The sequence below is a fragment of the Schistocerca gregaria genome, chromosome X, assembly GCF_023897955.1.
Source record: "Schistocerca gregaria isolate iqSchGreg1 chromosome X, iqSchGreg1.2, whole genome shotgun sequence".
Taxonomy (NCBI): domain Eukaryota; kingdom Metazoa; phylum Arthropoda; class Insecta; order Orthoptera; family Acrididae; genus Schistocerca; species Schistocerca gregaria.
In genome coordinates, this window is record NC_064931.1 from 439383324 (window position 1) to 439408833 (window position 25510).

The 25510-nt window shown below is 40.3% G+C and overlaps 1 long non-coding RNA gene across 1 annotated transcript in view; it reads right to left on the minus strand.

Annotated features, from left to right (window-relative positions):
* Window positions 1–25510, minus strand: part of LOC126299239 (uncharacterized) — a 113032-nt gene that overhangs the window by 46984 nt on the left and 40538 nt on the right. Inside the window, exons 2-3 of the long non-coding RNA XR_007552751.1 lie at window positions 5977–6123; window positions 1899–2018 (exon numbers count right to left, since the gene is read on the minus strand). This is a non-coding gene — a long non-coding RNA (uncharacterized LOC126299239). The remainder of the gene's footprint in view (window positions 1–1898; window positions 2019–5976; window positions 6124–25510) is intronic.

The window sequence follows — 25510 nt, forward strand, 5'->3', positions numbered from 1 at the left end:
GTATCTTGGCGAAAAATGCACTTATTCTTCCATATATTTATTTATAGGTTATTTAGCTTGACAAGGTTAAGGCCTTTGGGGTGTCTTCTACATCTCACCAGGAACAGAACGTACCAAAGCTATTACAAGCTATTCAAAATAACAATAACATTAATAACAATATTACAGTATTGATAATAATAATAATAATAATAATAATAATAATTATTATTATTATTATTATTATAGTAAAGAGTATTAAGAATCATTCACATTAGTTTAGTACATTTGAAGTTATCTGTAGTATTGTCAGAAAGGGAAGGGATGAAGGCTGATATGTCAGAGACAATGGCTGTTACGAAAGAACAGAATTTAACCAGAGCACTCTGTGGGCAGGGGTGGAGCGATATGTTGTGCGGGAAAGGGAGGCTGGCGGGAGTGAGATGGCTATTATAATAGAAGCTCGGTCATTAGCTGCCTTTAGAAGCTTGAAAGGGATTTAATTTCTCTGATATTTTGAGGAAGATACTTCCAAATTCAGGTTGATGTAACAAAAATGATTTAGAAAACATGGCAGAGTTCTGTAATTGTACAGAGAGGATTTTCCTTTGCTGAGAAGAAGTATTTCTCCAGTGATGTTCAGACAGAAGTTTAAGAGGAGAGGATAAATAAGAGGGAGTGCAGTGACTGAGAAAATGATAGAGTGAACATAAAGCGTGTAGTCGTTATGATATTCAACACATAGGCATGATAACTGTTCCTAGGCAGGACAGATGTGGTTGAAAGCATCAGCGTATGTGAGAAATATATCGCACACAAGCATTCGTCACCAAAACCAGCTGGCGTGAGATGGGGATATTTAGTGATTCTATGACAATATTTTTAAGCTCGACAAGAAATATTTTCTTATTTGTCTGTAGTGAATGAAAGGACGCTGACACTTTCTTCTAGACTGCAGTTGTGTGATCAGACCAGTCTAAGTAATGGTCCAGAATTATCCCTAACCTTCTTGCAGATAATGCTAAATATATTTCTGTGATCCTTAGAATGAAAGATGGAAGAATGTCTCTGAAGTGAAGCGTAGTAACTCATTTGGTAGCGGCTAAGACTGCTCGCGTTATAGGTTGATTTAGCTGAATCTTAACACATCTAAAATGGAAGCATTCTCATGACCTATCCTATGATGTGCGCCGACTCTGGAAGCCGGTTAAATAAGCACATACATGTTGGATGGCCGTTGAAATATTTACTGGACTGGCACTTAGAGATTACTAAAGGTCGTCACTATATGAGATATACTGTCAGCAGGAGAGAAAAATTGATATGTCATGAACATGTAATGAGAAAAGTTATGTGTCCAATAATGATTCTGATGGGACCCTAGATGCTGAGATTTTTGTGTCCCAGTCACTATACACTGTTGTCGATATAGCCCCCTGATTCATCGCTGCACTATACCCAATGAGGGTCAGTGTGATAACCAGACTGGATGTGGTATTTTGTCAGATTCCCACATTCAAGAATATGAATACTTTGCGAGCACCCAAGTTCCACCGTAGTTACTTTTTTACAAATATCAGAAAACTTTCGCAAACTTTCAGGTGAATCACTCTACACACAGACAGTTCTGCCTGGGGGGGAGTAACTGTGTGGTATGGGGAGGGCATCTGCTCTCCCCACTCCTTTAAATTAACTATACCAAATCCCATAAGAGACAAGCCTGCCCTGCACCTATGCAGGATAAAGGCAAAAGAAAAAGGAGAGGAATAAGTTAAAGAATAGTAGAATAGTAAAATAGGTATCTCCTGTACTCGATTCACGCCATTCGTCCAGTGGTACACCATGTGAATAAATAATAACCACAACAATGAGTAACTTGATTCATCAATATGTGGTCAAACTTTAAGAATAGTGCCTACCTTATACAGTGGCGCAGGTCCTAGACGAGACAGCAAGTGTCTCCAGTCTAGAAACTTCAACTACGCCCTGACGTGCCGTGCACTGGAGGCAGGACCTCGCAGCGACAGCAGACGAGACACCTGTACATAAATTCGAATAGCAAATAAGGCTATCTACATCTTCTTGCATTTGCTTACGGTAGTGTGATTACAATTGTACAGTCTAAATTTGGAGCAGTAGACACGTTGTGAAACAGTTTCACGCCTAGGCATCAGTTTGACGGCTAGACATCAGTGACGCTACTATAACAGCATAACAGACAGAGCTAAAACACACGAGTCGTAAAAAAAATCATAGTGGCACGTAATCCGAATTCAGAAAAACTCTAAAAAACACCTATAATCCATGAATTTTCTAATGGCTACGAATACTGCTGGAAAAGGAGAAAGTTATTGGATCCTTCCATTTATGTACACTATGTGATCATAAGCATCCGGACATCACCAAAAACATACATTTTTCAAATTATGTGCATTGCGCTGCCACCTACTGACAGGTGATTAATATCAGAGACCTCAGTAGTCATTAGACATTGCGAGAGAGCAGAATGTGCCGCGCGGGATTAGCCAAGCGGTCTAGGGCGCTGCAGTCATGGACTGTGCGGCTGGTCCCTGCGGAGGTTCGAGCCCTCCCTCGGGCATGGGTGTGTGTGTTTGTCCTTAGGATAATTTAGGGTAAGTAATGTGTAAGCTTAGGTTCAAAACGGTTCAAATGGCTCTGAGCACTATGGGACTTTACGTCTGAGGTCATCAGTTACAAAGAACTCAGAACTACTTAAACCTAACTAACCTAAGTACATCACACACATCCATGCCCAAGGCAGGATTCGAACCTGCGACCGCAGCGGTCGCGCGGTTCCAGACTGTAGCGCCTAGAACCGTGTGTAAGCTTAGGGACTGATGAACTTAGCAGTTAAGTCCCATTAGATTTCACACACATTTGAACATTTGAAGAGCAGAATGGGTCAATCCTCGGAACTCACGGGCTTCGAACGTGGTCAAGTGATTGGGTGTCACTTTCCTCATACGTGTGAACGCGGGATTTCCACAGTCCTAAACACCTCTAGGTCCACTTTTTCCGATGTGATAGTGAAGTGGAAACGTGAACAGACATGAACAGCATGAAAGCGTACAGGTCGACCTCGTCTGTTGACTGACACATACCGCCGACAGTTGAAGAGGGTCGTATTGTGTAATAGGCAGAAATCTATCCAGACCATCACACAGGATTTCCAGACTGCATCAGGACCCACTGCAAGTATTATTACAGTTTGGCGGGAGGTGAGACAACTTGGATTTCGTGGTAGAGCGGCAGCTCATAAGCCACAAATCACGCCAGTAATGGCAAAACGACGCCTCGCTTGGTGTAAGGAGCGTAAACATTAGACGATTGAACAGTGCAAAAACGTTGCGTGGAGTGACGAATCACGGTACACAATGTGGCCATCTGACGGGTGTGGGTATTTCGAATGGCCGGTGAACGTCATCTGCCAGCGTATGTAATGCCAACAGTGAAATTCAGAGGTGATGGTGTTATGGTGTGGTTGTTGTTTTCATGGAGGGGTTTGCACACATTGTTGTTTTGCGTGGCACTATCACAAAACAGTCCTAAATTGATGTTTTAAGCACCTTCTTGCTTCCCACTGTTGAAGAGTAATTCGTGGACGCCGATTGCAGCTTTCAACACGATCGAGTACCTATTCATAAAGCACTGCTTATGGCGAAGTGGTTACACGACAATAACGTTTCTGTAGTGGACTGGCCTGCACGGAGCCCTCACCTGAATAATATAGAACACCTTAGGGTCGTTTTGAAACGCCGACTGCGTGCCAGGCCTCACCTCAGTACAGCACTTCTTGAAGAATGGGCTCCAATTTCCAAGTAAAACATCCAGTACCCTATTGAAGGTATGGCTGCGAGAATGGAAGCTGTCATCAAGGCTAAGGGTGTGCCAACACCTTACTGAATTCCAGCATTACCGATGGAGGGCGGTACGAACTTGCAAGTCATTTTCAACCAAGTGTCCGGATAGTTTTGATCATATAGCGTATATTAGTGAAAAATGTTCTTATTCTTCGATGTATTTATTTATTACTACGTTATTTAATATGAAAAGATTGGGGTCTTAGGGCTGTATCTTACGTCTGTCAAGGAACAACACATATCTAAGCTATTTTAAACCATTCAAAATTACAATGGTTTTAATAATAATATTAACATGATTGACAACAATGATGAGAATACTACTAACTAACACTGGTAGTAATAAAATCAAAGCTCATTAAGAATATGTCAGATCATTTTAATTATTTTTAAGCCATGTTTAGTATTATCAGAAACGGAGGCGACGAAGAAGGAGACGAATACTGAAATGACAGGGACATTGACTGTTAGGAAAGAGCAGAATTTAAACAGAGCACTCTGTGGACAGGGCTGGTGGGATATGTTGTGGGCGAGGGAGGCTGACGGGAGTGTTTAGCAAACTAGTATATGGGAGAGGTGGCTATTATGATAGAAGGATGATAGTCAGCTGTCCTTAGAAGTTCGAAAGGGATTTAATTTCTCTGATAATTCGGTGAACATGCTTCCAAATTCGGTTTAGTATTACTAAAATGATTTAGAGAACATGACAGAGTTCTATAATGGTACAGAGAGGATTTTACTTTGTTGAGATGAAGTACTTCTCCAGTGGTGTTCAGATAGAAGTTTAAGAGTGGAGGATAAATAAAATGGAGCGCAATGATTGCGTAAACGATAGAGTGAACATAAAGCGTGTAGTCGTTATGACTGTCAGCACGTAGGCATGATAACTGTTCCTAGGCAGGACAGATGTGGTCGAAAGCATCAGCGTATGTGAGAAATATATCGGACACAAGCACACGTCGCCAAAACCAGCTGGCTTGAGATTTCGTACGAAGGTCCTTGGAAATAAGCATCACTGTAATCAAATATGGGGAGATTTAGTGATTCTATGACAATATTTTTAAGCTAGGAAAGAAATACTTTCTTATATGTCTGTAGTGAATGAAGTGACGCTTACACTTTCCTATAGACTGCAGTGTGTGTTCAGATCAGTCTAAGTAATGGTCTAGTATTAACCCTAACCTTCTTGCAGATAAAACTAAATATATTTCTGTGACGCTTAGAATAAACGATGAAAGAATTTCTCTGAAGTGAATCGTAATAACTTATTTTTTAGCGACTAAGGCTGCTCACGTTTCCTATTGATTTATCTTAAGCTTAACCCATCTAAAATGAAAGTATTCTTATGACCTATCCTTGATGTGCGCCGACTGTGTCAGTCAATTAAATAAGCATTTACAAGTTGGATGGCCATTGAAATTTTTATAGGACTTGTACTTAGACACAACTAAACATCGTCACTATATGAGAAATACTGTCAGTAGGAGAGAATAATTGATATGTGACGAACGTGTAATGAGAGAAGTTATGTGTCCAATAACGATTCTGATGGGACCCTTGATGCTGTATCCTTCCTTTGAGATTTTTGCGTTCGAATCTTTACACAGTGTTGTCGATATAGTCCCCTGATACATCGCTGCACTATACCCAGTGAGGGTCAGTGTGCTTACCAGACTGGGTGTGGCATTTGGTCAGATTCTCACATCGAACAAGATGAATACTTTGCTGGCACCCTAGTTCCACCTCAGTTACTTTTACACAAATATCAGAAAACTTTGGAAACTTTCAGAGGAATTACTCTACACACAGACATTTCTGTCCTGGGGGTAGGGGTGTGTGTAGTTGTGCAGCATGAGGACGAGCATCTGCTCTCCCCCCTCCTTTAAATTAACCGTGCCAAATCCGATAAGAGCCAATCCTGTGCCGCACCGATGCCGGATAAAGGCAGAAGAAAAAGGAGAAAGCAATTTAGAGAATAGGAGAATAGTAAAATAATGATGTCCTGTAAGCGATTCACGCCATCCGTCCAGTGATACATCGTGAGAAGAAATAATAATCATAACTATGAGTTAGTTGATTTCGCAATATGTGGTCAAACTTTAAGAATAGCACCTACCTCTCACAGTTGCGTAGGTCCTAGACGAGACGGAAAGTGTCTCCAGCCTAGAAACTGCAACTACGCCCTGAAGTTCCGTGCACTGGGGGCACAGCAACTCCAAATCCTCTGCCTGGCCTCACCTCTCAGCGACAGCAGATGAGACACCTGGACATAAATTCGAACAGCACATAAGGCTATCTACATCGTCTTGCATCGGCTTATGGTAGTGTGATTATAACTGTACAATCTAAATTTGGAGCAGTAGACGCAATGTGAAACAGTTTCATGCATAGCCATCAGTTTGACAGCTAGTCATCAGTGACGCTACTAGAGCAGCATAACAGACAGACCGAATAGACACGAGTCGTAAAAAAAGTCACTTTGGCACGTAATCCGAATTCAGCAAACCTCTAAAAACCAACTATAATCAATGAATTTTCTAAGAGTTATCAATACTCTAGAAAAAGCAGTAAATTTCTGGAGTCGTCCGGATATGTACATTACGTGATCAAAAGTATCTGGACACACCCAAAGACATACATTTTTCATATTAGGGGCATTTTGCTGCCCCCTATTGCCAGGTACTCCATATCAGCGACTTCAATAGTCATTAGACGTTGTGAGAGAGCAGAATGTGGTGCTCCGCGAAACTAACAGACTTCGAACATGGTCAAGTGAATGCGTGTCACTTGTCTCATACGTCTGTATGCGAGATTTCCACAGTCCTAATCCCATCTAGGTCTACTGTTTCCAATGTGATAGTGAACTGGAAATGTGAACAGACACGTACAGTACGAAAGCGCCCATGCCGACCTCGTCTGTTGACTGACACATACCGCCAACTGTTGAAGAGGTTCGTATCGTGTAATATGCTGAAATCTATCACACAGAAATTCCAAACTGCATCAGGATCCACTGCAAATACTATTACAGTTAGGCAGGGGGTGATACAACTTGGATTTCGTGGTAGAGCGGCTGCTCATAAGCCACAAATCACGCTGGTAAACCCAAAACGACGCCTCGCTGGTGTAAGGAGCGTAAACATTGGACGACTGAACAGTGGAAAAACTTTGTGTGGAGTGACGAATCACAATACACATTGTGGCTATCCGATGGCGGGGTGTGGCTATGGCGAATGCCCGGTGAACGTCATCTGCCAGCGTATGTAGTGCCAACGGTAAAATTCAGAGGCGGTGGTGTTATGGTGTGGTCGTGTTTTTAATGTAGGGGCTTACACCCCTTGTTGTTTTGCGTGGCACTACCGCAGCTGAGGTCAACATTAATGTTTTAAACACATTTTTGCTTACAACTGTTGATCAGTAATTTGGAGAACGAGATTGCAGCTTTCAACACGATCGAGCACCTGTTCATAAATCACGGCCTATGGCGAAGTGATTACACGACAATATCATTCCTGTAATGGACTGACCTAGACTGAGTTCTTACCTGAATCCTATAGAACAACTTTAATATATTTTGGAACGCCGACTTCGTGCCAGGTCTCACCCACTGACATCGAAACATCGCCTCAGTGCAACACTCCGTGAAGAATGAGCTGCTATATCCCAAGAAAGCTTCCAGCACTTGATAGAACGTATGCTAGCGAGAATGGAAGCTGTCATCAAGGCTAAGGGGGTAGGCCAACACCGTACTGAATTTCAGCATTACCGATGGAGCGCGTCACGAACTTGTGCGTCATTGTCAGCCAGGTGTCCGAATACTTTTGATCACATAGTGTATCTTAGTGAAAAATGCACTTATGCTTCGATGTATTTATTTATTCCTATGTCATTTCGATTGATAAGATTAGGGTCTTAGGGCTGTCTCTAACATCTGACTAGGAACAACACAAATCTAAGGTATTATAAACCATTCAAAATAACAATGGTACTAATAATAATATTAACATGTTTTACAATAATGATAGTAATAATAATAACCAACACTGATAGTAATAGTAACAAAGCGCATTAAGAATGGTACAAACTATTTTAATACACTGTAAGCCTTTTTTTGTATTATCAGAAACAGAAGGGATGAATAAAGAGATGAAGACTGAAATGACACTACACTGGCTGTTAGGAAAGGTCAGAGTTTATATAGAGGACTCCGTTCACATGGGGTGGGGGAGGGGAGGGTCAAAAAGTTGAGGAGGAGCCAGGACTGAGAAGAGTGGACTGCAGACTAGTGTATGGTAGAGATGACTGTTGTGGTAGAGGCTGTCTTGACAAGTCTGAAAGTGATTTAATTTCTCTTATATTTTGAGGAAAATTGTTCCAAAGTCGAGACAGTGATGCTAAAAATTATTTCGAGAACTTGACAGAATTACGTAATTATAGGGGGAGGACATTACTTTGCTGAATATGTGTCTTTCTACAGTAGTTTAACAGTAGAGAATAAATAAGATGGATTACAATTATTGGGAAGATGATAGAGTTAAGGTAAATTATGATAATCTTTAGCTTATTGGTACATAGCCGTAATATTCGTTCGTGTTCGTACGCAGGAGGAATGTGGTCGAAACAGCATCAGCGTACGTCGCAAGTATATCGCACAAAAGCATTCACTGCCAAAACCAGTAGGTGTGAGATTTCGTACGATAATCTTTGGAAAATATGGTCACCATAATCAAGTATTGGGAGTATTAGTGACTCTATGAGTTCTTCATTAAGCTCGAAAAGAAATACTTTTTTTATATATCTATAGTGAATGAAGTGATGTTACCTGTTTCTTATAGACTGTCGGTGTGTGTTCAGACCAGATGGTGTGATGGTCCATAAGTAACCGTAACTTCTTTGCAGAAGAAACAAAAGTTATTTCTGTGCCGTTTATAATTTATAATGGAAGAGGTACTCTGATCTGAGGGGTATTAATTCGTTTGGGATCGACTAAGGTTGCTTGCATCTTAGATGGATTAAGCTTCAAACCTGTTGGATGTAAGAGTCACCTCTTATGAAAAACGTCGTTTTTTTGAAGTTCCCAAACATGTTTTAGCACCTCTGTGCAATCATCAGTGTTTTTCTGTTTTATTTAATCTGCAATGTGAACATTGTTACTAAATGATTACAAACTTACGGAAATATTTATTTAAAACAAAAATTTGTTTCTGTTAGTTAATAACCTTTGCATTCGGTTTGAAAGGTTTGCGGGACTACTTGCGTACTACTTCGTACTGGTAGCTTGTCATCTGCAACCAAACGATGTAGATGATAAAGTTTGTTGCCAGTTAACCAATGATTTCATGCTTTAAATGTAATTTCGTTTGTCACGATATTTCGCGCTTATATTCGTTTTTACTTACGTTTTTGTGTGGCTAAACGTTTTAGCTGTTTGCGTTGTCTTCTCTGTAAATTTCCTTTTGTCTGTTAAACAGTGTACCGTTGCAGAGTGTAGTGTATTCATTTATGACCTGTTTTCCTCCTGCTATTGGCTTCTGTATGTGGAAGGTTTCCTCAATGGTCTGTTTGGTGTATGGGCTGTGGTTTGGAATCGGTGTATCCACTGCGGCAAAACCGTTGCCTGTTGGCTTGTGGGTGTTCTGTTTCATCTATAGATCGTGAATCTGAAGTCTGGTTGCTTATGTGTCAATGAGTCATTCGACACATTGTGCATGATGGTGCTTGTGGTTGTCGGCTTCCTGAATATTGTGAAGTTGTGTGTGTTGTTTGTTTTTTGTATGGTAAGAACTAAAAATTGTAGTATATTGTTCATTTCTGTTTCTAATGTGAAGTTAATTTTTGGGTGTAGGTTGTTTATTTCATTGGGTAGCTGTTCTATGTGTATACATTTGCTGACCACCTAATAGCACACAATCACCACCCAACTGCAACAGAAACACACACACACACACACACACACACATATATATATATATATATATATATATATATATATATATATATATATGGTGGTCCATTTATGGTGACCGGGCCAAATATCTCAGGAAATAAGCGTCAAACGAAAAGAATTGCAAAGAACGAAACTTGTCTAGCCTGAAGGAGGAAACCAGGTGGCGCTTTGGTTGGGCCGCTAGATGGCGCTGCCATAGGTCAGTCGGGTATAAACTGCGTTTTTTGAAAATAGGAACCCCATTTTTATTACATATTCGTGTAGCACGTAAAGAAATAGGAATCTTTTAGTTGGACCACATTTTTCGCTTCGTGATAGATGGCGCTTTAATAGCGACAAACATATGGCTCACAATTTTAGACGAACAGTTGTTAACAGGAAGGTTCTTTAAATTAAAATACAGAACGTAGGTACGTTTGAACATTTTATTTCTGTTTTTCCAATGTGATGCATGTACCTTTGTGAACTTATCATTTCTGAGAAGTCATGGGGTTACAGCGTGATTACCTGTAAATACCACATTAATGCAATAAATGCTCAAAATGATGTCCGTCAACCTCAATGCATTTGGCAGTACGTGTAACGACATTCCTCTCAACAGCGAGTAGTTTGCCTTCCTTAATGTTCGCACATGCATTATCAATGCGCTGACGCATGTTGTCAGGGGTTGTCGATGGATCACGATAGCAAATATCCTTCAACTTTCCCCACAGAAAGAAATCTGGGGACGTAAGATCCGGTGAACGTGCCGGTCATGACATGGTGCTTTGACGACCATTCCACCTGTCATGAAATATGCTATTCAATACCGCTTCAACCGCACGCGAGCTATGTGCCGGTCATCCATATGTTGGAAGTACATCGCCATCTTGTAGTAACATCCGTAGAACATTACGTAGGAAATCAGCATACATTGCACCATTTAGATTGCCATCGATAAAATGAGGGCCAAGTATCCTTCCTCCCATAATGCGGCACCATATATTAACCCGCCAAGGTCGCTGATGTTCCACTTGTCGCAGCCATCGTGGATTTTCCGCTGCCCAATAGTGCATATTATGCCGGTTTACGTTACTGCCGTTGGTGAATGACGCGTCGTCGCTAAATAGAACGCGTGCAGAAAATCTGTCATCATCCCGTAATGTCTCTTGTGCCCAGTGGCAGAACTGTACACGACGGCCGGGCGTTGTGACCGAGCGGTTCTAGGCACTATAATCTGGAACCGCACGACCGCTACGGTCTCAGGTTCGAATCCTGCCTCGGGCATGGATGTGTGTGATGTCCTTAGGTTAGTTAGGTTTAAGTAGTTCTAAGTTCTAGGGGACTGATGAACTCAGAAGTTAACTCCCATAGTGCTCAGAGCTATTTGAACCATTTGTACACGACGTTCAAAGTCGTCGCCATGCAATTCGTGGTGCACAGAAATATGGTACGGGCCCAATCGATGTTGGTGTAGCATTCTCAACACCGACGTTTTTGAGATTCTCGCGAAATTTGTCTGCTACTGATGTGCGGATTAGCCGCGACAGTAGCTAAAACACCTACTTGGGCATAATAATTTGTTGCAGGTCGTGGTTGACGTTTCACATGTGGCTGAACACTTCCTGTTTCCTTAAATAACGTAACTATCCGGCGAACGGTCCTGGCACTTGGATGATGTCGTGCAGGATACCGAGCAGCATACATAGCACACGCCCGTTGGGCATTTTGATCTCAATAGCCATACATAAACACGATATCGATATTTCCGCAATTGGTAAACGGTCCATTTTAACACGGGTAGTGTATCACGAAGCAAATACCGTCCGCACTGGCGGAATGTTACATGATACCACGTACTAATACGTGTGTGACTATTACAGCGCCATGTATCACGAAGCGAAAAAAGTGGTCCAACTAAAACATTCATTTTCTTTAGGCACTACACGAATGTGTAATAAAAAATGGGGGTTCCTATTATAGAAACGCAGTTGATATCCATTTGACCTATGGCAGCGCCATCTAGCGGACCAACCACAACGCCATCTGGTTTCCCCCTTCAAGCTAGACGAATTTCGTTCTTTGTAGTTTTTTCGTTTGATGCTTATTTCGTGAGATATTTGGCCCGGTCACTATCAATGGGCAACCCTGTATATATACAGGGTGTCCCATTTATCTTGACGACCCTAAATAACAGTTTGTCCAGATGCAAATTACAAAATGTTTCAAGCAAATGTTCTCTATAAGTCAGGGGGACATAAATGAGCATTATTGCCTTCGTTGTAACTGTGTTTTTGACAAAGAAGCGATTTGACTTTTTTAAATGGCACCCTGTATTTTTGATTCGGTTATTCATTTCCTCTCCTAAAGACCTATTCAAAAATGTATCACAGTGTACCATTCACTGAAACACAACGTTATTAATTACATAACACAACATTGACGTTGGCGCTCCCAGCGCTTAGTGCACGAACTAGGGGGAATGGAACACATCCACGTGCTGACGTTGACAGAGGACAAATGTAAACATAAGTAGAATGTACACCCGTAATTACATCAACCATCGTCAGTTGAAAGTTAGCATGAGTAAAATGTACACGAACGAAGATAAGGTAGAAATGCAACTCTTCTATGGGGAATGTAAGTTAGCAGAAGAGTAACTGAAATACTGTTTTCTTATGCACAGGTACATTTAGTACAGTAATTTAGTCCTTTTAAATACTGTTTTGTAGAGTAGGCATACACTAAAGGCTGTCCTTCCTGCAAACTGCTTCGACATAACGTTTCTTTTGTTGTTGTTGTTGTAGAAGAAGGTAGGTGAAATGCTACGCAGGCAGCGTAACTGTACAGAGAACGAAATCCTGACAAGAACCCACCTTCCATACGGATGTTTTTTCGTCTTCCTGCGACGCTTCAGCAAACGGGAAGTTTCAACCCACGACAACGCAGTCGTGGTAGCACTCACAGAGAAGTTACTGTTCTCGCTTCCGTTGCTATGAATCCACGTGTGAACACACGACAGCTTGAACACGAGATTGTCATTCCCAAAACGAGTGTACATCGTATTCTTACACGTCATCGGTTTCATCCTTACCATGGACACCTACATCAAGAATTGCATGGGAATGATTTCCAGAATCGTGTTCAGTTCTGTCAGTAGGCACAGCAGCAAATCCTCGCCAATCCGAACTTCTTCTCCAATTTCTATTTACCGATGAATGTTCCTTCTCAAACAAAGGACAGGTAAATACCAGGAACATGCATTATTGGTCCAGCGATAACCCACGATGGCTTATACAGGTGGAACATCAGTGTCAACGGAGAGTTAACGTCTGGTGTAAGATGCTTGGTACTACAATTATTGGCCCTCATTTCATCAATGGTAGTCTAAACGGCCAACTTCCTCAGACGAATTTTTCCTCCTCTTCTAGATGAAGTGCCGCTAAGAACCGGAATGCTTATGTGGTATCAACACGATGGATGTTCAGCACATAATGCCTTGCGTGCACGTCGTGTTCTGAACCGAAGGTATCCTGCCAGATGGATTGGTCGAGGAGGAACAGTTACTTGGCCTGCTGGGTCTCCTGATTTAAATCCTCTGGGCTTTTCTCTTTGGGGATGCATTAAAGGCGTTGTCTATCGCGATACTCCAACAACTCCAGAGGACAAGCAGGAACGTATCGTGCTTGCTTGTAAGTCTCTTTAGCAGGCAATACTACAAGCAGTACATAATTCTTTCATTCAATGAGTGCACCAGTGTATCAGTGTCCATTGATCACATTTGAATGTTCAACCCCTGGGCAATGATACAGGAGACTCAACGTCAATTTTGTGTTATGTTTTTACTTGGTTTTCATTTGTTTTCTGACAAATTCAGCAAGTGGACGAGTTTCTGATCATTGGCTCAAAGTCAGTGTTGTGTTACGTAATTAATGATGTTTTGTTTCAGTGATTGGTACACTGTGATACATTTTTGAATAGGTCTTTAGGAGAGGAAATGAATCACCGAATAAAAAATACAGGGTACCATTTGATACAGTCATACCACTGTTCGTATCTTTGTAAAAAAACACAGCTACAACGAAGGCAATCATGCTCATTGATGTCCCCCTGACGGCTAAAGAACATTTGCTTGAAACATTTTGTAATTTGCATCTGGTCAAACAGTTATTTAGGGTGGTCAAGATGAATAGGACTCTCTCTCTCAGTTATATCCAAGTGCAAGTCCAACAAACCCTTGCACCTGTGCACGGTCATTTTACATGTAAACGCTTATTTAATTGATTGATCAGAGTGGGCGCAGGTCATAGGTTTGAATATTCATCATATATATGTGATGAATCATCTTTCTAGCAATGAGTAGTGATGCATCCTAATGACATAGTTATGGGTGAGACACTTAACGCTACTTTTTTTTTTACTTATGTCGAGAGGATCCCACTCTGCCTTTCCTCTCAAACCTAGAGAGAACAGGCATATATGAATCTGCTAGAAAGTCTCTGTAACGAAGTATCCAACAGTAGTATCACCCTACAACGCTTCCTAATGTTTAGATTGTTGCACAGCAGCTTCGCTATATTACACACAAATTCTCTTTCCAGCTACAGGGAAACTAAAATAAATCTGAAACTCTGTAACTTTTTAGGAAATCAACATTTGCTTTGGAAAAAGAGAGTACCCATTCACTTTTTTAGCATTACTTTACAGCCGGCCGTTGTGGCAGAGTGGTTCTAGGTGCTTCAGTCCGGAACCACGCGGATGCTACGGTCGCAGGTTCGAATCCTGCCTTGGGCATGGATGTGTGCGATGTCCTTAGGTCACCTAGGCTTAGGTAGTTCTAAGTCTAGGGGACTGATGACCCCAGATGTCAAGTCTCATAGTGCTTAGAGCCATTACTTTACAGTCGTAATAGAAGAAAGATGTTTAGAAAAATAACTGAATTATTTTAATCACTTTAATTAACATATTCGAGATCAAATTCATAAATACATTTCCTTAAAATAAACTTCTAAGACACTATCTACTCGGATAAAGTGGAACTGGTAGAAGCATTCTAGAACAGCCTAACAACAGTAACAGGAGTTGCAGCAAATAAAGCAAGAAATGGTAATGCCGTTTTGCAGAGTTCCAGTTTCTGTCTTCTCTTTATCCTCAACGCGATCTAGCCACTTCCCTCTTGACAACTGTACTGTTTTCTTACCCATTTGTCACCCACACTTCTCGAATATTTTACCTGTTTGCACCTATCATGAGACATAGGATTACCGAGTGAGCGTGTATCCAATTCCCAATTATTGTCGTAGATTTTGCTTCGCTATCTGCCTAGTAGGACGCAATGTTTCATGACTGTTCACAAACGTTTCATCTGTACACTATACGGAGTGTGAAGTAGTATACTTCTCGGACCCATATCTGTTGCCCCCCTTCCTGTTGTATTCGCAGATAGAGTATGGAAAGAATCATTGTCGGTAATCCTCCTTTTCGGCATTAATTTCTCAGATTTTCTTGTTGTGATGGTTCCGCGATGTTAACTGGCTCTTCCGGGAATGAACTCTCCCGCTATTTCAATAGAAAACTTCTTCGTGTTGAACAAAGCCTTTCTTGGAGCGTCTGACGCGTGAGTTTGTTGAACCTATCTGTAATTCTCTCGCGCTGACTAAACGATCCCGTGACGAAACATGCTGCTTATTGTTGGATTGTGCCTATCTCTTCTATTAATCATTCTACTAATCCAGCCTGGTAAGCGTCCTAGACTGATCACAAATACTCAAGAATCGCATGAACAGGTGTTTGTAAGCCTCTTGATTCGTGGATGAATAACGTTTCTTAAAGATTCTTCTAATATCAGCCTGGAATTTGCTTTTCTTACGATTTGTTTTCTTTGGTCACTTTATGTTGCTCCAGGTATTTTACGGTGGTTAATGTGTCTAGTGATTTGGCACCAAGAGTGTACTCGTACAGTGGTGGATATCTATGCATATATAAGTGCAATACGTTTCATTTACTGACGTACAGAGTCAGTTGCCTGTCCCTGCACCAATCGTCAATCTTAGGTTGATCTTCCTGCAGTTTGTAACAGTTTCCTGGTGCTTGTACCTTCTTACAGACAACAGCATTACCTGGGAAGAGACTTATGGAGCTTCCGACGTCATGGTTTCATATTTAATTTACAACACACTGGATTCGGTTGGCTGACTATCACTCGATGACCGTCTTAATTTTCGGATAGTTTCTGTATTTCTAGACATTTTAAAATAGTATGTGTATTGACGAAATTCTCAAGATACCACTTCCCAACATAAGATACGATATAATGATCCTTCGGATGTACAGCTCTTCTTATTTTCGTAATTGTTAAGAAAAACTGGAGAGGAATCCCGGCAATGGAAAACACTGTTTTATAGTTTTATTTTTACCCAGACATGTTTCAACATTTTATGTACTGTCTTCGGTGGGATTTTTGTTTATTTTCTTTCAGAACAAATGTTGCTACATTTTAAGCTTCTTTTTAGATTATATGAACTTTTGGCTCAAAAGTATTTACACGTGCAAAAGAATCGGTTATTAACTGTCAAATACACTCCGAGACGCACCACGAAAGAATTATCCAGATGGGACAGAAATCGGTAGATGTCGTGTACATGTTCAGACAAACAAATGATTACAATTTCAGAAAAAATGGATCTTTTTCTCAAGAGAAACAACTTAAAAAACTGAGCAAGTCAGTAATTCATTACTCCACGTTCGGTCCCCGTGTAATCAGTTTTTCGGCTTGTCATTGATTGATAGAGCTGTTGGAAGTCCTTCTGAGGCATGCTGTGCCGCCTTCTGTGCATGCTCCAGTTTAAGGCAACAAAAGCTTAACGGGTGTCTGAACGTCATCACTTCGGTCACTGCTCAATCATATGCAATAGTTATTGGTGACATGAAATAGTGCGTTTATGTTAACTTCTTAAAAATAAAGTAATTTCTGAAGCCTAACAAAAAACATGTACTCGAGTAAAGGGCAGTAGGAACATGATATTTGGCGTTTGGTGGCTCAGAATAGACTTGTGCCCTACGGACTCCAGTGCAGGGGTACGACCATCACAGATGGTATTTGTTGCCAATAACTGGGACACTTTCCTGTGGCAATGTAAGAAAAAAGACTGACAAAATTGCAGTACGTGTTGCTACGACACTATAGAGCTGTCTGCTGATGCACAAACAAAAATGTTAAGGTGTATGTTTGGGAAGTCACCCCTCTCGCACATATTATTCTGTTCTTATGCCTTCAAATGTTTACCTTTTCTCTCTTTATCGAATAACCGTTAGAAAAAATCGTTTTTAGAAGAAAATGCAATTCAAGCTTTTTTGATGGTATATTTAACCGAGAGACAATACATTTCTATAGACTTAGAATCGTTAAACAGCCTGAGCATTGTCAGACTGTTCTAGATAATTTGAAAGAATATATTGTTGACGGTTAATTACTCTCACATTTTTACTGTTGTGCAGAATAACGTAACAGAAAGCGCTATTAAAATAGACACTGTATCAATAAATGAAGTAGAACTTACCACAATAATCTCATGACGAAAGTATATTTTAATGAAAGGAAATATATGTAACATGAGTGCGCCTGTATCGACAAAATTCTCTTACGATGATGATATACAAGTTACACTGCTCTTAATATGAGATTTATTGCATAAATCACAATGAGCTCATGTCAGTGTATTGCCATTCTGTAAATACATTAATAGCTGATAGTCTCGATATTGTAAACTGTAACTATGATCATAAAGGTATAATACACTCGATTGGTGTTTTTACCTTATGTGTAACATTGATGCTGCATTATGCGGCTGTTGTTCGAATATGTATGTATTTAGGAGTTACTCGGACATTCAATGTAGATGTAATGTTATATTTGATATTTAGATATAGAGTGGTCACTTTTTGTGGGTTATTTTTCCTCTTGACAGCTAGATGACAGTGGATCAGCGAAATTACATGTTCATATAGTTGTCACTAGAAGTAGGTGATGTGTGGAAAGATTATGTTTTGATTATTTTCTTAGGTTTGGTTCTGATTACGTTTTTTACCTGTGATTTCATGATGATGATGATGATGATGATGTTTGATTTGTGGGGAACTCAAATACGCGGTTATCAGCGTCCGTACAATTTCCCTACCTTTCCTCAGTCCATTCTCACCACTTTAGTGAATGATGATGAAATGATGAGGACAACACAAACGCCCAGTCATCTCGAGGCAGGTGAGATTTCATCTGATCTGTGCTGAGATTAATGTGTTTTACTTTTATTTTTATGTAATAATTCTATAACAGGAACCCTAACAAAATTATTATGTAAAAATAAAAAATAAAAATAAAACATAATAGTCTCGACACAAAGCAGACGATATTTCAGCCAAAACACGTAATCAGAAACAAACCTAAGCATATAATCCAAACATAACAGAAATTCCACACATCACCTACTTCTAGTGGTGACTATGTAAACATGTAATATAGCTGATCCACTGTCATCCAAGCTGTCAAGAGGGAAAAATGTACAAAAACTGACTAATCTAGCTCTAAAAATCAGATATAACAGTACATCTACAACGTACATCCACGTAAAATGTGAATACAGATTCCAAGAAAGACAGCTAATGGCAGCATCGATATTACATGTAAGACAAAAACGCCAATAGATTGTATAATACATTTACGACCATAGTTACAGTTTACAATATCAAAAATATCACTTATTAATATATTTACAGGGCACCTGACGATGGCAATATACCAAAATGAGCTCATTGTGATTTACTCAATAAAAGTCATATAAAGAGGGGTGTAACTGGTATATCATTATCGTAATCATGTCACTATGAGACATATTTTGTACTGTGACCCCCAAGGCACAAAAAGTATCTTGTATCATACTCAAGTAGCATGGAATTGTGGTATTTCGTAAATAAAACTGTATATTAACAAACATCAAAAATTATGTTATCAGAAGTGGAAAGAGGCACAATCAGTTGTGCAATATCATACGTTTTTCACCCTAATACTATGAAGTGATGGATCAGCTAGCCGGCCGGAGTGGCCGAGCGGTTCTAGCGCTACAGTCTGGAACCGCGCAACCGCTACGGTCGCAGGTTCGAATCCTGCCTCAGGCATGGATGTGTGTGATGTTCTTAGGTTAGTTAGGCTTAAGTAGTTCTAAGTTCTAGGGGACTGATGACCTCAGAAGTTAAGTCCCATAGTGCTCAGAGCCATTTGAACCATTTTTTTGAAGCAGCGAGACAACTTTTGATGGAGACGTCTTCTTAAGATTTCCATATTGATTTTCGATGTGGCTGATAGTAGCTATGTGACAGAGCCATTAAAAATGAGAATTTCAGTGAGACTGGAATCATGAGCCAAAGCGAGCTTCAGTTTACATGTGACCACATTGCCTCAGAGCTAGCGAAGAGCTGCCGTTTTCGTCTCTACCTTACTGCACCAGTAGTGACTAAGATAGACGAATCGCAATGTGAAGGACGAGATTATTCGTAATTTGTGCGTGGAATAACTTCCGGGAACTTAAAACCATAATTTGTTAACCTGATGTCACACCTTTAGTGACACCCAAGAAGATTATTCACCGGAAATGACATTTAAGTTCTTACACAAGTTTCCCTGGATCATTTGGAAATGGATGAAGGAATCATTCTCACATGTCCTTGTCAAGGTAAACATCCTGAATTCACTTCAAGTAAATAAGACATTTGTGCTGTGGTTTGAATCCCGATCCTCCTGAAATGGTCGTTGGTTGGAGAAGCTTATCCATGGTTCAGTACTATAATTGGCCCCAAGTGGTATATGGCGCATTTAATAAACTGCTTATCATTTCCTGGTTAACAAACGTGACCGGTATGACTCATAGTGAACGCAATGGCATAGAGTACTACCTCGCAGCTCAGAAACCCTCTGCTCGCGATGTACAGAAATTTAGTAACCAAAGTGAACGTTCATGTGTATGTGTGTGCGTGTGTGTGTGGTTATTCCATATGAAATGTGCATTGCATCTGTTCTTGTGCCAGAGGTATCGAAAAAAAAAAGGATTCCTAGTGCTTAACGACATGTCGAAGAAGGGATAGAGACAGAGCACAAGTTTGAGCAAGGTAAGGATGGGGAACAAAATCACTATGTTTTTGCCAAAGGAACAAGTCCAGCCTGCATCTAACGTGGTTTAGGGAAACCTCAGAAGAATCTAAGTAAGAGTGATATTACAGGGAACTGAATATGTGATTCCAGTAAGCTAGCCATTGCGCAAAATCATTCACCCAGAGACCTCAGATAGGATAGCAAAGTGCTGGGCGGTTGGCCTTAAGGCATATTCAATTACACTAGATCAACTCAGTGGCAGTGGACGAGCAGTTTACTGTAGACGTTTTTGCACATGAAATAAAACTGGGATGTACGATGTCACAAGAGAGCGACACTAACGTTGCAAAACCCTGTAATTAGCAACTATGTTCAGTTAGTGACCTTCACTGTATGACCTATTTGAATGCACACAAGGTGGAACAATTTATTTCCGCAGCTTAAAAAAAAATTCTGCATGTATTTTTACGCGAGTTTGTGCAATAAATACACCGCTTTCGTCTTCCGGAAAAGCAATCTGTAGTAAACTGCTCATTTACGGTCATCGAGTTCATAGATTTTTATATACCCTGTCTCTGGATACAGACGCAATTCAGAGTTGAAGAAGATCTCTCAAAAATATGTATGTCCCAACAATTAATCCGTAATGTAAGATAATTCGTTTCTTTCGTATCGAGATAGTAGTATGACCAAGCAAATGCCAATACTGGCCACAGGAACCTCTCACCATTTCTGTATTTGACTAATGAAAAGGTAAAACCAACAAGCAACATGTTGTCATGAGAAGAACTAAAACTGACATTCTACGGGTAGAAGCATGAAATGTTTAATTACTTAACCAGGTAGACAGGTTACATTATTTACAAAGTTGGATGGATAGGTTGAGGTTCGATATAATGAGAATTAGTCAAGTGTGATGGCTGCAAGACGTGGACTTCTGATCAGGTCAGTAACGGTCTATCAACAGGAAATTCCCAATACCAATTCAGAGAGTACTCTTCGGGACTGGCTTGAATGTATCTCGAATCTCTCGCCCAACGCAAAGTCCCAAGCGACTGGGATGAAGGGCAGGCGAGTACTATATTTTGAAGGGGTAACAGTACGGACCCGCCCAATTATATACCAGTACTCTTAACATCGGTGTGCTGCAGAATTCTTGAGTATCTTCTGAGTTCGAATGTAATAAATTTCCTTGAGAAAGGAAAGTTCTGTCCACAAATCAGAACGGATTTAGAAAGCATCACTCTTGCGAAACTCAGTTTGACCTTACTTCACACAATGTCCTGCGAACCATCGGGGAAGGTCAAGAGGCAGATCCCGTATTCGTAGATTTCTGGAAAGCGTACCCCACTGCAGAATGTTAACGAAGATCCTAGCATAAGGAATAGGTTCCTAGGTATGTGAGTAGCTCGAAGACTTGTTCAGTAATCGAACCCAGTACGTTGTCCTGGATGGCGAGTGTTCATAAGTGACAAGGGTATCTCAGCATTGCTCAGGGGTGTGTGATAGGACGGTTCCTGTACATACGCAATCGATCTGACGGAGAAGATGAGCAGCAATCAGCGAATGTTTGCTGGTGATGCAGAAATGCACGGAAAAGTATTGTCGTTGAGTGACTGTATGTGGATACAGAATGAGTTATCTGGAATTTCTATTTGATATGAAGAATGGCAGCTTGCTCTAAAGGTAGAGAAAAATTTAATTTAATGCACATGAGTAGGAGAAGCTATCCTGCAATGTCTGCATACAGTATTACTGGTGTTCTGATTGACTCAGGCACTTCGATTAAATATCTAGGCGTAACGCTGGAAAGCGACATGAAATGGAGCAAGCGCATAAAGTCGGCAGTAAGGAAGGCGATTGCTCAGCTCCGATTTATTTGGAGAATTTTAGGAAAGCGTAGTTTATCTATAAATGAGGCCACGTATGTAATTCTAATGTGATCCATTCTTGAGTACTACTCATGTGTTTATAATCCCCACCAAGTCGAATTAAAGGAAGACATGGAAGCAATTCAGAGGCATGCTGTTAGATTTGTTAGCGGAAGGATCGATCAGCACGCGAGTATAATGGGAAAGCTTCGTGAACTCAAATGAGAATCCCGAGAGGGATTGTGAAAATGAGAAAAGTTAGAAAAATGGCATTTGCGGCTGACTTGAGAATAATTTTAGTGCCGCCATCGTACATTTCGTGTAAGGACCGCGGAGACAAGGTAATCGAAATAAGGGCTCGCACGGAGTCCTATGGATAACCGCTTTTTACACGCTCCATTTATGAGTAGAAATGGAAAGGGAGTTACTAGTAGTGCTATAGGAAGCACGACCATGCATGGTATAGTGGCTTACGAAATATGTATGTACGTGTAAATGAGATGATATAGTGGATGTACTGAAGTAGGTCGAATAATGAATACGAAAAAACGAGATTGTGGAAGTTTCAGAGATGAGATAGTGAAGGCAAAAAGATAAAGCCTAGCAGAAATCTGTGGATAACACAAGAAATTATTAACGTAACTAAAGAAAGGGGAAAATAAAAAAATGCAGCAAATGAAGCAGCCATAGGAGAAGATAGACGTCTAAAAAACGAAATTTGAAGGAAGTGTAAAATGACAAATCAGGATTACCTAGACGAGAAATGCATGGCAGTCGAAGTATGCATGACTATGAGAGATATATATGCCGAATAGAGAAACATTAAAGAGGCCTGAAAAAAGGAAGCATCTGTATGGACATTAATAGATCAGGTAACAAACACACACTAAGCAAAGCATAGTAGGCCGAAAGGTGGAAGGAATGTGTAGAGCGTCAGTACGAGGGAAACAAACTTGAAGGTAATATTATAGAAAGAGCAGGTGAAGTAGATGAAGATGAAGTAGGAGATATAGTGCGAGAAGAATTTGACAGAAAAGTGAAGTCATATGTCGTAACAAGGTTCCTGGAGTGGACGACATTCTCTCAGAAATGTTGAGAACCTTGGGAGAGCCAGCCATTAAAAAACTCTTTTGCTTGATGTTTAAAGATGAATAAAACACGCGAAATACTCTCAAGCTTCAAGAGGAATGTAGTAATTCTTGTTCCAGAGAATGCAGGGCGACAACTGTTAATGCTACCGAACCACTAGTTTAATACGCCTTGGTCACAAAATATGACACAAACGTTTTGCCGAAGAATCGAAAAAGTGGGAGGAGCCCAACTGGGGAAAGATGAACTTCGGTTCCGGGGAAATTTAGGAACAGTCGAGACAATATTGACACTAAGTCTTATCTTCTCAGTCTGCTTACTGTATTCATCTCTTGGTTTTCCTCTATAATGTTTAACCCCCACCCCAGCCTACACACACACTTCCTTTAAATACTAAACTGGTAACCTTCTGATGTCTCACAATGATGCGTCCTATCAGCCGATCTCTTCTTTCAGTCAAGTACCACCACATTTCCAAAACTTCTGTTCTCTTCTTGACTTGTCAGTTCCATTCAAGGCAAATACTTTAATATCAAAAGTCCTAACACTTAAATTTATATTTGATGTTAACTAATTCCTCTTCTTCCGAAACGCTTTCCTCCCCACTGCCAGTCGACATTTTATATCCTCTCTACTTCAGCCATGTTCAATAATTTTACTGCCCGAATAGCAACATTCATCTACTACCTTTAGTGTCTGATTTACTATTATAATTTCGTCAGCATTGCCTGATTTAAATGGAGTACATTCCACTACCTTTGTTTCGTTTTTGTTGATGTTCATCATATCTCCTCCTTTCATTCCATTCAACTGCTCTTCCAAGTCCTTTGCTGTCTCTAATAGAATTACAATGACAACGGGAAACCTCAGAGTTTTCAGTTCTTCTCCCTGAACTTTAATTCTTTCTCCAAATTACTCTATCGTTTGCTTTACTACTTGGTCAATGTACAAACTACAAGGAATCGCGAATAGGCTAAAACCCTGTCTCAGTACCTTTTCAACCACAGGTTCCCTTTCATGCCCCTCGAGTCTTATAACTGCCGTCTGGTTTCTGTACAGTTGTAAATAGCCTTTCGCTCCCTGCTACCATCAGAACTTCAAAGAGGGTATTCCAGTCAACATTGTGAAAAGCTTTATCGAATCTACATAAGCTATAAACGTAGGTTTAACTTTCCTTAGACTCTCTTCTAAGATACGTCTTGTGTCAGTATTGCCTCGTGTTCCTGCATCTCTCCGGGAACCAAACTGATCTTCCCCGAGGTCGGCTTCTACCAGTTTTCCTTTTTTCTGTAAATAATTCGTGTTAGTATTTTGCAGTCTAGACTTCCTAAACTGACAATTAGGTTATATCCAAACCTGTCAGCACCTGCTTCTGTGGAACTGAAATTCTGAAAGTAGCAGGGATAAAATACAGAGAGCGAACAGTTATCCAAAACTTATACAGAAACCAGACTGCGGCCATAAGAGTCGATGTGCATGAAAAGAAATCAGTAGTTGAGAAGAGAGTAAGACAGGTTTGTAGCGTCTACTTGTATTTAACCTTTACGTTGAGAACGCAATGAAGGAGATTTGCCGATTACATTGCGATTCTATCAGACACAACAAAATACCTGGAAGAGCGGTTGAACGAAATCGATGATATCTTGAAAATAAAATAAGAAATGAACGTCAACATAAGAAAGCCAAATTATGTTATATCATGCTGATAGAATTAGATTAGGAAGTGACATATAAAGTTAGTCGATGAGTTTTGCTATTTGGACAGCAAAATCCCAGACGATGTCCAAAGCAGAATGGATGTAAAATGCTGTCTAGCAATAGCAAGAAAAACGTTTCCAAAAAAGACTAATTTGTTGACATTAAATATAAATTTAAGGGTTCGGAAGTCTTCTCGTTTTTTCTAAGGAAGTGAAACATGGACAGTTCAGACAAGAAAATCATAGAAGCATTTGAAATAAGGTACGTCAGCAAAATGCTGAATTATTTGTGTAGACCGAATAACTAATGAAGAGATACAGAATCGAATTGGGGAGAAAAGAAATTTATGACTCATCTTGATTACCAGAAGGGATCGACTGATGCCTGCGGCGCCGAGGCTTCGTTAATCTGGCGATGGAAGGATGTTCGGGGGGGAGGAGCATTCTACATAAACACTGTATATCTTACACTGCTGACTTATTTTAGTAAATCTTTAGTCAATGAATTAATGTTGTGAAGTAGAACAATTTAGAAGCAGAAATATTTAACCTGAAAGTTCTTTATGTCTTACACCAAGTATAGCCCAAAAATTGCAAATCTCAGGTACGTGCCTAAGATTTTATTTTTTAGCCACGTGTGTTTTTTAAGGATTTCATTGTGGCAGTAGCAACCAGGCACTTAATTTGACAGTCCGTAGACGTGTTTTAGATACCAATGTCAATGGATTTGTATGTATGTGTGTGTGTGTGTGTGTGGTGAGGGGGGGGGGGGGGTTCTGACGTATTTTAAATTGGAAATACTGCTAGGTGCAACCTATATGTAATGTTTTGTATAAACACTTTAGAAGATGTAGCATAAAATTCGGTTTGTTTGGATACTTTTGTGTACAGACAAGATGGTTGCTCTGTGGCTGTATTGAGTTTGG